General features: G+C 35.6%; 1 non-coding gene across 1 annotated transcript; it reads right to left on the minus strand.

Annotated features, from left to right (window-relative positions):
* Positions 1-14432: 14432 nt before the first annotated feature.
* On the minus strand, positions 14433-14536 carry LOC122454641. The gene has a single exon (XR_006273461.1). It is a non-coding gene; the product is annotated as a U6 spliceosomal RNA (small nuclear RNA).
* Between the last annotated feature and the right edge of the window lie 420 nt (positions 14537-14956).

Consider the following 14956-nt stretch of genomic DNA (forward strand, 5'->3'; position numbering starts at 1 on the left):
CCAGGATCCTTGCTCCGGGAATCCCAAGGACAAAGGAGGCTGATGGGCTACAGTCCATGGGGTCACAAAAGAGGACACGATTAAAGTGAATAAACAGTAATAAACTTACTACCCTAAGCCTCTAGTACTAGTACTATACTCTCAGTTGAAGAGCTGGTGTAGAAAGAGTGTAAAATCCATGTTGGAAGTGAATAACTCTCCCACTGATAACTATAGAGCAGGTTGAAGGGAATGACAACATCTTAAGGAAATATTTTTCTTTTTCTTTTCCTGTCAAAATGCTGTTTAATTCAGCTTTAAGGCTATGTAGAATGGCATTTTCTACAAAGTCCTTCTTACAACAATTTTGCATAACAATAATAAAGTGTTTTAATGATGCATTTTCCCATTAAGTCTTTAGAAGAACATATTTTTTATCATCATGGGTCAAATGGGAGAGTTCTTGCAGTGTATGGGTTGATGTGGTAGGAAATTTAAAATAAAAGAAAATAAATAAAATTATCATTGTTCTATATTATTTTACATGAAATGAAATTTAATAATAATGATTTAGGAAATGCTGAGCATTGCAAAACATAAATGTGAGTGAAATAGAACTAATATCAGAGCTAAAGAGAAATTTTCATAGATTCACACCTCTGTGTAAATTGGAGACTGATAGAAAAGGACCTGGGGAGAATCATGCTTAAAATTTTCATACAAAACATTAAAAATCCACTGATATCAGATAAATTCTGTATATTTATATGTCCTATATGAGTGATGGGAGCTATTTTAATGTTTCTAAATTCTTTTTCAATTAATTTCAAAGTTCCCCTATGTATATTGAAGAAAAATATTATGAATTTTTAAAAGAAATTAACTCAAATGGAAAATAACAGGGAATGGAGAAGAGAGAGGAGGGAAAGGGAGAAAAGAAAGAAATAAATAAAAGCATCATTAATATTTATAAAAACAAGTGGTCGAGAGAATAGTGCAGTCTCCCCACAAAGAATGGGGGATACCAGTTTCTGGCCTTCTTTCTGCCAGCTTATTTGGTAACTGTTCAGTCCAATTTACCTTAGGCTAGCCACATATCCAGGCTTCCCAGGTGGCACTAGTGGTAAAGAGCCCACCTGCCTATGCAGGAGACTCAAGAGACACAGGTTTGATTCCTGGGTCAGGAAGATCCCCTGGAGGAGCGCATGGCAACCCACTCTGGTATTCTTGGCTGGAGAATCCCTTGGACAGAAGAACCTGGTGGGCTACAGTCCATAGGGTCACACAGAGTCGGACATGACTGAAGTGACTTAATATGCACTCATGCAGCTATGTATCTCTTTGATGACAAAGGTCCATAGAGTCAAAGCTATGATTTTTCCAGTAGTCATGTATGGATATGAGAGTTGGACCATAAAGAAGGCTGAGCACTGCAGAATTGATGCATTCAAATTGTGGTGCTGGAGGAGACTCTTAAGAGTCCCTTGGAATGCAAGGGGATCAAACCAGTCAATTCTAAAAGAAATCAACCCTGAATATTCATTGGAAGGACTAATGTTGAAGCTGAAGCTCTGATCCTTTGGCCACCTGATAAAAAGAGCTGACTCTTTGGGAAAGTCCCCAATGCTGGGGAAGATTGAAGGCAAAAGGAGAAGGGGTTAGCAGAAGATGAGATGGTTAGATAGCATCACTGACTCAATGGACATGAATCTGAGCAAACTTTGGGAGATAGTGAAGGGCAGGAAAGCCTGGCACACTGCGTCCACGGGATCTCAAAGAGTTGGACATGATTTAGCAGCTGAACAACAAGGCTTGTATTTCCTCCCTATTTTGCATAAAACATGGAAATAGGCACATTTTCTAGGACTGTACTGAAACAAGTTGTGTCTTGAACACATGGTGAATTGCCTACTCTGTTCATATCAGAGTCAAAATATCCCAGGAAACTACACCACACAGAGGTATAACAAAATATATAACCAAAATAAGGTGAGGTGCATTTGGAACCAAGCAAAGAAGACTTTCCTAACAGATGAAAACTTTTCTAGAGCCCAGGCCTGAGGTAGTTAGTGTGTTCCTAAAAAAGAAATTTCAGCATAAATATAAACAGAGGAAGAGAATGCTATGGAGGGATCTTAAATGAGTAGGAAGGGATCATATCAAGAAAAATCCTGAAATTATTCTTAGTTTAGGATTCTATTAAATGGAAAAGAGAATTTGTGGAAATACCTTATATGGGATAACAGTAGGATGAGTTCTTGTTTCTGTAAATTGTTTCCTTTGCATGTAAATACTGGATTGGAAAAAAAAGGGGAGGGGGAATTCAGCTCAACAGATTAAAGGTCATTTCCGTGGTTAACAGAAAGATGGTAGCAGTTGGAAGGAGGTGAGAGTAGAAATAGAGAAAGTAAAGTAGGAGATATAATGAAGAATTTTCCACGCTTTATGAGAGGTGAGGAGAGGTGCCAAGGTGTCTTATATGATAAGTGAAATAATGAATGTAAATCCTTTTTGCAAAGAGATTCAGGAAGAAGAGAGAATTTGATGGAATAATACCAAAAGTTAAGTTTGGCACATGAAAAATTTGAGAGGAGCTGTCCAGTTATCTGTTGGATATTACCAAGTAAAAAAAAATAAAATTTCTAGGCTATAAAGGAAGCATGTGAGTAAAATCGGCTTATAGACAAGCAAAGGTATTGGATAACCAGGATTTAAAACCTTGACCATTTAGTTTTCCTAATGAATCAATTTTACCTTAGTTTCTTCACTTGCAAATGAAGGTTTTTAAAAATGGCACCTCTTTGCATTTATCTCAGAGGATCATTGTGGAAATTCAATGAAATATTATATGCAAGTCACTTGGTATATGTCTACAGTTTTATACATATTCACAAATGTTAGCTATCTTTGCAATCACTATCATCACCATTTAAACATCTGGGAATATCTCTTAAGAGATATCTTGAGATTAAATGAGCAACCTCAGCATTGGTATACAGTTAGAAGAGGAGGAACCAGAACATAAAACTGAGTAATACGGGCAGCCATGAAAGTACAACTATGAAAATTTCATGCTTTAGACAGGAAAAAATGTCAGAGTCCAAAGAAAATAAGGGTCGAAAAATGTCAACTTTATTTAACAATAATGGCATGTTAAATACAATTCAAAATAAAAATAATATATAAAGTTAGCATGTCTTAAGCATGAAGCTTTTGGAAGGTAGATATGCATGAATACTTGCCAGCAGTAGATGGTTGGTATCAGCAAAATTTTTACCCATAGCAGATGGCATAGTTTTGGGAATTGAAAAGAACAAAAGAAGGAGAAAAAGAGAAGAAACTGACAAATTTATCAATTAATTGGTTGGGGCATTAATCTTGTTATGTTTTTGGGGGAGAGCAAGGTTGGGTTATAAGAGAATTAATGCACTTGTAATTTACAAGAGAGGAATATTGTCAAATAAATCTTTAGATACTCAAGTTTTGACAATGACTTCCTTCAGTGGAGTAGTGATGAGTAATATGATCTCTTTAAACTGGTAGGACCAAGAAAAATTTCTTTTGAAAGTTGGAACAACTTTTTGAGTCAATGATCCATATTGTGCCACACATAGAAATGTTGTAAAATATCAATCATATAATGCATACAGTCACTGGTAAAGAATCTGCCTGCCAATGGAAGAGATGCAGGTTTGATCCCTGGGTTGGGAAAATCCACTGGAGGAGGAAATAGCTACCCACTCCAGTATTCTTGCCTAGAAAATACAATGGACAGAGGAGCCTGGTGGACTACAGTCTTCGGTGTGGCAAAGAGTGGGACATGACTGAGCCCATGCACACAGTATAGGAAGTATTAATATCAATCCTTGAAAAGAGACATTTTACAATGACTTAATCTTGAACTATTTCTCCCTCCATATACAGATAAAAGTTCTCACAAAAATACAGCTATCTGCAGTGTCTTCTCATGAATATTACAGTATTTCAGAGACCATCTCTCCTTCAAATAGAGTCTTCCTCATCAGCATTTGTTCATGTTTAAATCTCAACAAATTAACCAAAATCCTGCTTATTAGCAAATCTCACATGAATTACTATATTACTTCTCTCCTTTTCCTCATCAACAAACATCTTGAAAAAGCTTTCTACTTTTAATTTCTTTTTCTCTTTTGTGAATTTTTTTCCATTTGCATCTTAAATGTGAGCATACCTATAGTATTTTTTTTCCCCCTAGTTTATAGTTTCTCTTCATTCTGCATATTCTCATGCAACAATTTGACCTGCAGACATGTTCTCAATCTGGATGATATGCAGATGCATTCAGCTCAGACTCAAATCCAACTGCTAACATTTTTAGTTCCAAATTAGAAGGTAGGAGGCTGACAGTGAAAATAAGTGGAATGTCAGACAGGTAAATATCTGAAACCATGGCTGCCCTGAAGGCATGTGATGGTAAATTTATACCAGATCCCAAGACTGGAATAATCTTAGTTGCAATATGAGACAATATTTTATGCTGACACAAGATGGTCAGCTGGAATCAATATATTGGATGAATCTGAGACTTTGAAAGGATTATACCTTCATGAAAAAAATAGCAAGATATAAAAAGTGCATTTGTTAACATGACAAAAATCTTCTAAATTGGTAGATGAAGAATGTAAGGCAAGCTTCATGAAGTCATATACTGTAATTCTGCTATTTTGTGGGCTTTGGGTTTTAAATTTACATTATTCCTAGAGTTAAAGAAATACAAAGTCAAAAATTAAAGATATGACTAATAATATCTCTCCAGAGTCTTAATAGAAACAAAAGAAAATATTTTCAACCTAGCCATTCTGATTGATATAAAGTGTTAGTTTGTCTTTTTCCCAGCATCTACATTTATTCAGCAGCTTTAGATAATTCCTTTATTTCAAAAAATAGTAACAGGAGGCTTGAGAATACTTTTGTTGTTGTTTTTATTTTTAAAACACTATAGGAAATACTTAAGTATTTTTATACATGCAGAAGAAAGAGCAACAGATAAGAAAACTAAAACTGCACAAGTGAGAAAGACCTAAACATAGGGTAATATTTCAATACTGAAACAGATGGGAGAAGATAGAATCCAATGTAGAGACAGATATAGTCTTGCAAAAGAAAAGAACAGCCAGCCTTTGGAACTGAGGGAAATCAAGCATGTACTCAAAGGAAGTTGAGGTTTTTAATGAAATATACAATGAGATTGACCAAAAAAGAATGCCTATCTTATGTCTTCTGATTTTGATCATTTTAATGAAGTACAAGGTATAGAGGATAGCAGTGACGTAGAGGTGACTGTATGTTGATGACAGCTTGCGATAGCTAATTCATGGGAAGCTTTAAGGTATGAGGACTTTGAATGGCAGAGTAGTTTAAATGATTGATAAGGGCTTCATAAAGAGCTGTGATTAAAAAAAAAAGTAATTAGAAGGAATGGGTTTGAAACCTACTTCTACCACTTATTTATTTTGTGACTTTGAGTTTCTGATCATTAATCTGTAAAATTAGAGTAAAAATAATTTATATTCCTATAAGATTGCTAAGTTAGAGACATAATAATAACTAAAATGATATACATGCTATTCAGTTAGTTACTTGTATTTTCTTTTGATTATTAAGTGTATCTATAGTGACTGGATCAGAAAGTAGAGATGTTAATAGAGTAGGAAAATGGCAATGGGTCAAGACTCAGGATACATACAATTTTACTTTTTTAGATCAAAATCCATCAAGTAAGTAAGGATGAAGTAAGGAGTGAAGGAGATAAAAGAATAAATGATTTTAATAAAGCAGTCATTATTTAAGATATGGCAGAATTATGCATGATGTCAATGTGCACAATATAAAAAAATTACTAGAACATGGAAAATTACTTTTAAAGATTCTTAGTAGACTTAGGCTGTCTTCACCTGCACATTACCCACAATTTAATCAATCTCTCTGTGTGTTTTGCTCCTAACACTCAAATGATAATGCTTTGTTAAGATCTGACATCTAATTTTATTTGATCTAACAACAACATTCAATGTAGTTGAACTCTTTTTCCTTTTTAAAATACATCATTTTAAAATACTCTTGACTGGCCTCCAAATTGGTACATTTTTTCCCCACAGTCCTCCTACATTCTTGTCTGTCATGATCTTTTATGAAAAAAACTTCCTCTTTTTCAATGATACTAAATACTGAATTTGGGTGTCTTCAGTATATAGATATAGTTTACTTAGCTCTCTAAAAATGTATAAACTGGGAATATGAGAGCCCCAATCTATATCCAGAGCAAATTTAATATTCAGAATTACTTAGAATGGAAGAGCATGTCTTTCTTTACCATGATGCTGGCTGTTTGAACCAGCAAGAATAGCCATCCATCTGCATGGCTTTCTCTTTCTCATGGTAGGGACACTAATCATGATTTATTCTTACTAAGAATAAGGAGCCCTTACTAAGGAGTCCTGTATAAGCCATATGTACTTTTCCCAGAACTCTTCTGTTCTAAACTTCTAACATTATTCTTTTCTGGCCATTGACCTCATAGCAGAGTTCTCCACCACAGCACAGAATTTAGAGTATTTCCACACTTTAGACATACATATTGGATAACTAAGTGTAGTGCTTGATATTTGTTTATTAGGGGAATTCCCCATCACCAAATCCCTTCAGAGTCAGCCCAGAGAAAACGATGGAGGCACTGTAATAAGCTAGCAAACCGTTTTCCATAGTGGCAATCAGCTCAGTTCAGTTCAGTTCAGTCACTCAGTTGTGTCCAACTCTTTGCTACCCCATGAATTGGGGTAGCCAGGCTTTCCTGTCCATCATCAACTCCTGGAGTTTACTCAAACTCATGTCCATTGAGTCAGTGATGTCATCCAGACATCTCATCCTCTGTTGTTCTCTTCTCATCCTACCCCAGATCCCTCCCATCATCAGGGGCTTTTCCAATGAGTCAACTCTTCACATAAGGTGGCCAAAGTATTGGAGTTTCAGCTTCAGCATCAGTCCTTCCAATGAACACCCAGGACTGATCTCCTTTAGGATGGACTGACTGGATCTCCTTGCAGTCCAAGGGACTCTCAAGAGTCTTCTCCAACACCACAGTCCAAAAGCATCAATTCTTCAGCACTCAGCTTTCTTCACAGTCCAACTCTCACATCCATACATGATCACTGGAAAAACCATAGCGTGGACTAGATGGACCTTTGTTGGCAAAGTAATGTCTCTGCTTTTTAATATGCTATCTAGGTTGGTCATAACATTCCGTCCAAGGAGTAAACGTCTTTTAATTTCATGGTTGCGATCACCATCTGCAGTGATATTGGAGCCCCAAAAAATAAAGTCTGACACTGTTTCCACTGTTTTCCCATCTATTTCCCATGAAGTGATGAGACCAGATGCCATGATCTTAGTTTTCTGAATGTTGAACTTTAAGCCAACTTTTTCACTCTCCTCTTTCACTTTCCTCAAGGGGCTTTTTAGTTCCTCTTCACTTTCTGCCATAAGGGTGGTGTCATCTGCATATCTGAGGCTATTTATATTTCTCCCAGCAATCTTTATTTCAGCTTGTGATTCTTCCAGCCCAGCGTTTCTCATGATGTACTCTGCATATAAGTTAAATAAACAGGGTGACAATATACAGCCTTGACATACTCCTTTTCCTATTTGGAACCAGTCTGTTGTTCCATGTCCAGTTCTAACTGTTGCTTCCTGACCTGCATACAGATTTCTCAAGAGGCAGGTCAGGTGGTCTGGTATTCCCATCTCTTTCAGAATTTTCCACAGTTTATTGTGATCCACACAGTCAAAGGCTTTGGCATAGTCAATAAAGCAGAGATAGATATTTTTCTGGAACTCTCTTGCTTTTTCGATGATCCAGTGGATGTTGAACTTAAATTGAAGAAATTAGGGAAAACCACTAGATCATTCAGGAATGACCTCAATAAAATCCCTTATGATTATACAGTGGAAGTGAGAAATAGATTTAAGGGACTAGATCTGATAGAGCTCCTGATGAACTATGGACAGAGGTCTGTGACCTTGTACAGGAGACAGGGATTAAGACCATCCCCATGGAAAAGAAATAGTGGCAATAGACCATACCAAAATTTCAACCAGGCCTCCTTCTTTCCACCTCTATCCATACAATCTCTGATTTTAGGGAATCCTTTATGACTCCATGAAGAATCATTATCTTCCTTAGATACATTTATTACCATCAAATCTGCTGGATTATATGCCCAAATAGTAGTCTGCAGTATGATGTAGCACTCTCTTTATGCTTCATTCAAATCAAGTAACCTTCTAAAATACCATATAAGAACACTGGAACAGTATCCACAAGCCCTCTAAAATTTAAGCAGTTCACTAAAAGACACACCTCATTTTTATTAACTGGAAGTTTGATATATAACAAGTATTCTAAATTAGGAGAATTTCCTCCAATGTCACAGAGTACTAGACTCACATAAACATCACACATAACTTCGGATCGATGAGTCTTTGCAAGTGTATCTCTCACCCTCTAGTTTGCCTGCGTCTTAGTAGGTAAGACTACATGCTACTTACTCTTTCCCTGGTCTCATGAGTATGATGTCATTAATATAGTGAGTCAGCATGTTGTTTTCTAGAATATCAGGATGGTCAAGATCTTAGTGAACTACTTTGTGACAGGGAGTAAGAGAGTTAAAAGGTCGCATGGCAACTTTAAAGTTTGCAAACTGAGTGGTAGAAGCAGGACATTATCAATGATCAGTTTCACTTTTCAAGAGAATGAATTTCTTACTAATCCTTAAGACAGATAAGGGAGAATCAAAATGGTGTAGAAAGGTGAGTGAAATCTAGAATGAATAGGAAAGTAGAATATAAATATCAATTTTGCTTCTAGGGTCATTTGTAGCTTCTAGGATCATCTGTAGCATCAAGTGGTATGTTGGAGGATATTAAAATTGACCACTCTTCTATTCTGAATAAGAATTTTCTTTCTTAAGAATTAAGGGCCTTTTTTTCCCCTGACATTCTTATACAGTAAGAGTACATGCTATTTAATTGGCTTGAAGGGTAAACTTTTATAAACTGAGTCAATACAGCACTCACAGTTGCTTGGATTTCATTAATTTCCCTGATTTCCAGAGGGAAGGCAATGATTGCAAAACCCTGGCTCCAGTGACTGTGTCTCATCTCTGAACACTGTAAGCTTTCCCAGGGTGCCATGGGATGAGGGATGGATATTAGGCAAGACCACCAGTGTACCCTCCAAGCCATGAGCTGTAGGCAATCCAGCATGCAGTCCACCTGAGCTGGATTCAGGTCCAAGTGCAAATCCCTGCCTTAGTGGCCCAGTTTAGGCAAATTAATGTCTCTCAAATATTTGATTACAAGAGTCAAGAGATAGGAAGCAATTAGCACAGATTTTCTACCTTCCTTCAAGGAACTGACCTGATATCAATGGTTCTGTGTAATCTCATGGAGATGTCCTGCAATTGGACAGCTACACTTTTTTTTTTTTTTTTTGAGGGTGGGGGTCTATGTTCAATTTGATCAAACACCACATTTTATTTCTTTTTCTTCTTTTTCCCACACTTTTGCTTTCATTTGATTGCTACTCGTCCAATAAAATTTAATATGTGAGATATGCCTCATATTCTGCTTCTGGGAAACCAAAGCTAAAACATAGCATTAATGGGACAGGTAGATAAGATAAAGTTGAGGGCAGAGTAGAAACTGTTTAAACATTTTATATCCTAATGGTAATCTGAGGCATAGAATTTGTGCCTTTATTCCCACTTACATTCCAACTCTCACAATATCTTTGAGACTATAGGCCATATCCAAAACAGTAGAATTATGAGTCTTTACTACAGGAGAGACTTTTACAATTATGTTTTCCAAAAACAGTTTTTCGAGCATGAACAGATGCAGCAAATTAATTTTTCTCCTTGTAGAGCTATAAAAATATTGCAAATAACCTGTCAGTTATGACCTTTAGAAAGATATTGGTCTTTTAATCTCATAATGGTACAAGTAATAAAGTATAGCTGTACATAAATTGTATCTCAACCCCACCCATCCATGAGAATGGATAAAACAAAGAGCAGCAAAATACAGTTGTTCAATACAATCACATACCAAGAACAAAAGTGTTTAGTGTACAATTTGTTATTTTTCACATACAGAAAAAAACATGTGATTGATAATCTTGCTGTTCTAGTTTGTATATAAACTAGCTTTTTTAACACCATGTTCAGCAACATGTATACTTAAGTTTAAGAGAACTATCCTAATGTTAGAATGAATACAAAGAGGATAGTGTTTTAATGAGAAATATATGAAACAGTGAAAAGTTCATGCCTACTTAAAGACAACCTTACATGATATTGAAGTTCATGTAACCAATATCAATGAAAAAGGGCAATAAAGGATGTTCTTTTATGCTGAATTTAAGGAGAAATGTATATTGGAGGCACTTTGTTGTTAATGCTTTAGCAGAAGATCACTCAAAACGATCTCTCCTTCAAGAGAATATCTGTATTGTGCATAGTCAGCAGTTTGACACATATGTACCTATGATAAGGCTCCAGACCGGTTTCTCTCAAGTTCTTTGACAAGGTTAGAGGTTTCAAAGACACCTGTTTGAGCTACTAAACTGCCTTTATGTGGCACCTGGTCCAATGGGAGATCAAGTCTCCAGTTACTTCTGGAAAGAAAAGAAATTGTGGGGTATTGTGGAGGACACTTATACCCCCCTGCTCCCAGCATCTTAGAGTTAAACTTCAGAATCAAAACCATGTTCTAACCTACAGTTCTGCTTCTAGCATGCTGTGTGTGCTTAGTCGTGTCCGACTCTTGTGACCCCACAGACTGTAGCCTGCCAGGCTCCTCTGTCATGGGATTCTTCAGGCAAGAATACTGGAGTGGGTTGCCATTTCCTTCTCCAGAGGATTTTTCCTACCCAGGAGTTGAACCTGGGTCTCCTGCATTGCAGGCAGACTCTTTACTGACTAAGCTAGAAGGGAAGCTTCTAGCATAGCTGATTCAAATCATACATCTTTTAACTAGTAAGTCAGGAAGTTAAAAAAAATGGCTTTATAAACTTTGGGGTAAAAGACATGGAATCAATGAAGTCTGTGGTCTTTTCTGGATGAAAAGCTGAGGAGAGGCAGCTCAGTTTGAGCCCTGTGTACCGTGCTAAGTTGCTTCTATTGTCTGATGAGATTCCATGGACTTAGCCTGTCAGACTCCTCTGTCCTTAGGATTCTCCAGGGAAAAACACTGGTGTGGATTGCCATTTCCTCCTCCAGGGGATCTTCCTGACCCAGAGATCTAACCAGAGTCTCTTATGTCTCCTGCCCTGGAAGATGGGTTTTTTTTTACCACTAGTACCACCTGGGAAGTCCTAGGCAATGTTGAAGTATAATAAGGAAATAGGTGAGCCTGACAATGTTCAAGCATTACCAACTAGTATGGATAATATAAATAGAATAGCTTATTTAATGCAAATAGAACAAGTAATATAAAAAGAATAATCTAAGTAGAATATAATAAATAATTGAATATAAATAGAATAATCTAATGTGAAAACGATTCTTTACAGGATGCAAGCATGCACACTCAGCTGTTTATTCGTGTCTGACTCTTTGTGATCCCAAGGACTGTAGCCCGCGAGGCTCCTCTGTCCGTGGGATTTCCCAGGTAAGAATACTGGGGAGGGTTGCCATTTCCTCCTCCAGGTGTATAAGGATGACAAACTGTAATTTAGTCTCACTCTGACCGAAACAGAATACTCCACCAAAGCTAGTTAATGATCTTTGCATGTTTCTTCTATTAGTTATTCACATATCCCACTTTCAAGCTGCATTTAGGCAGAAACTGATTCTTACATCAGCTACTATCAGAAAAGATGAGTCAATGGGCACAGTCATTTTTAATTCCCAAATGGTTTAACAAGAATGAATGTCACATTTGATAATTTAAATTTAAACCAACCTATGTTTTTGGGGAAAAAAATGTATCAAATAAACTGTAAAGAAAAATTAAGAGACTATAGGAAGTGCAGTTAAGTTTAAAACATTTTATTAATGAGTTAAGTCAAATTGCAAAGACAAAAGAAAGAAATAATAACAAAAGCAAAGTTTCAAACCTACCCATAGAATAAAATTTGGAATGCTATGTATGTTACCTCTAATGAGTATGAGTGTTTTCTAACTCAATTTCCACGTATTGGAATGGATAAATTAAAAGTTATAAGAAGTACCAAACAGGCAAAAATGCTTGGATACATTAAATCTAAGTATCTATGAAAGAATTGTTATAGTAATTTCATTAATTGAAAGTCAGTTTATCCATACTCCCACCAAATGAATTTTCAACAGTATCTAAAAGCTATGTGTTTGAGTTAGGATTTTTAAACTGTTGTGCTAGGACAAGTTTAACTGAGATTATGTAAGCCAGGAGGTCCATTGTTTCTGTGAAATATTTCTTGCTTACCTCTCCCACATTATAGTGAGAACTACAATTTCAATGTTCCTCATTTATTTCTTTTCATCTGTATATGCTTTTTTTCCCTAAGAAAGTGATAACTTCTTCTGCTAGTTTAATTTTTCTATTTTGCTTAATTTTATATGAATGTATCTTTCCTTATTAGAGTCCTCTAAAAATGATATTTTATATTATCTTTTCAAAGGTGTGGGGGTATTCTCAATTATCTCCATAGTTTCATTTTTTAAATTTTAAAAAAAAATTTTGGTTGTGCCATGCAGCATGTGGGATCTTAGTTCCCTGACAAGGGATGAAACCTTTGCCCCTTGCATTAGAACCTCTGTATCTTAACCACTGGAAACCCATAGAAGCCTGAACAAACCCTTGCATCATCATCTGACCTATATTCAAGAAACACTTCATTGTCATTTGATGAATCATAATATTTCATACCAATGACTATGACCAACAAAACTCGCTTGTTTTGTTGTATATGTTTTATTTGTTATATACATTGTGTGTAGTATGATGATGATTATAAGAAGTCATGAGAATATTTGTATTAAATGTATTTTTCCAAATAGCATCATCAATAAATCAAAATGTACTTTAAATAGAATCTAAATTAATATGGAAGAAAATATTTATTATTCTGTAGCAATTGACAAATGATTCTAAATATTTTGTGAAAATGCAAAGAACCTGGAAAAACCTAAATGATTTTCAAAGAGAAAACCAATGTCGGAACACATGCACCTGATTTTGAGACTGACTATAAATCTACTTCATCACATTGGTATGCTACTGGTGTAAATATAGAAATATAGATTAATGTAACAGAAGATCAGGATATATATACACTCATAAATGATTACTTAATTTTCAACAAAAATACCAGTGGAGAAAGGGATGTTTTTAGAACAAATTCTTTCGGAATGAGTAGATATCCATATGAAACAAATAAATAACCTCAATCTTTACCTTAATCAAACAGAAAATTGGCTCAGAATGCATCATAGACCTACACAGTAAAAACTAGGAATGAAAAATAGCTTTCTAAACTAGAAAAGAAATAGCTAATGTTGTATATAATGGTGAAATTATAAAACTGACTTTATGATTGGACACAAGGTTTTTTCCAGTCTCACTAATTCTATTAAATAATGATCTAGAATTACTAGTTGTGGACTTAAGTAAGCAAAATAAATAAAGACTATGCAAACTGGATAGAAACAAAGTAAAACTGTCTTCATTCACAGTAGACATGTTTGTATACATTGAATATCTTAAGTAATCTATTAAAAAAGCTATTAGAACTTGCAAATTTGTTTAGCAAGAAAACAGTACAATATCAATATATGAAAGTCAATTGTCTTTCTGTGTTCTAGCAAAAAAAAAACTGGAAACTGAACATTTAAAAAATGTCATTTAGTGTAGCATCAACAAACATGAATATTTTGTGATATATTTGATCCGATATATGTTAAGTGCTGAGAATTAGAAATTATAAAGCATTACTGAGATAAATTAGAAAAAAAGACTAAAATAGAGACTTAATTGTTGCTCTGTAGACTTAATGCAGTTTTTTTTGTGTGAAGAAATAAGCAAACATTCTAAAATTTATATATAAATGCAAATGATCTAATATAGCTAAACAATTTTGGAAAAGAGCATTCCCTATATAATCTTAAGACTAATTATAAAGCTACTATAATTAAAGCAGTGTAATATTGGCATAAGGATAAACAAACAGAATAGAGAAAGTGAAAGTGTTAGCTGCTCAGTCGTGTCGCCATGGACTGTAGCTCACCAGGCTCCTCTGTCCATGGGATTCTCCAGGCAAAAATACTGGAGTGGGTTGCCATTCCCTTCTCCAGGGGATCTTCCTGACCCAGGGATTGAACCCAGGTCTCCTGCATTGCAGGCAGATTCTTTACCATCTGGACCACCAAGGAAGCCCTAAAACTATGGAATGCTTCACAAATTGCATCTCATTCTTGCACAGGGGCCATGCTAATCTTTTCTGTATCACTCCAATTTTACTACATGTACTTCAGAATAGAGAGTCTAGATATAAACTCACACATCTATGGTCAAAAATGTTGATTGTTCAGAAAGCAAAAGATGAGGCTCTAGCATATATGATGATGGAACATGCAAAGCAGACACAAAATAAGAACTACTTTGAAGTTAGTAAGATATTAACATACATGTCATGTGTGAGCTTTTCAGATCTTTATTTAAGTGTCATCGCAGCAGGAGGGAGGGATTTGAAGGAGGAAAAGCTCATAAAAGACATGGAGTAACAGAAGAGTTAGATAGAATAAGCTGCATTTCAAAAAAAGAACAACTTACTCTGTGTCAGACCAAAGACGTTAAAGGCGTGTTTTGATTATTTCACAAAATGCCTGCCATTGATATTCTGTAAAAGTTGAAAACTTTAAGAAGAAATCAGATAAGCAATGTTGCAAATACTATGCCATAT

The sequence above is a fragment of the Cervus canadensis genome, chromosome 16 (assembly GCF_019320065.1).
Source record: "Cervus canadensis isolate Bull #8, Minnesota chromosome 16, ASM1932006v1, whole genome shotgun sequence".
Classification (NCBI taxonomy): Eukaryota; Metazoa; Chordata; class Mammalia; order Artiodactyla; family Cervidae; genus Cervus; species Cervus canadensis.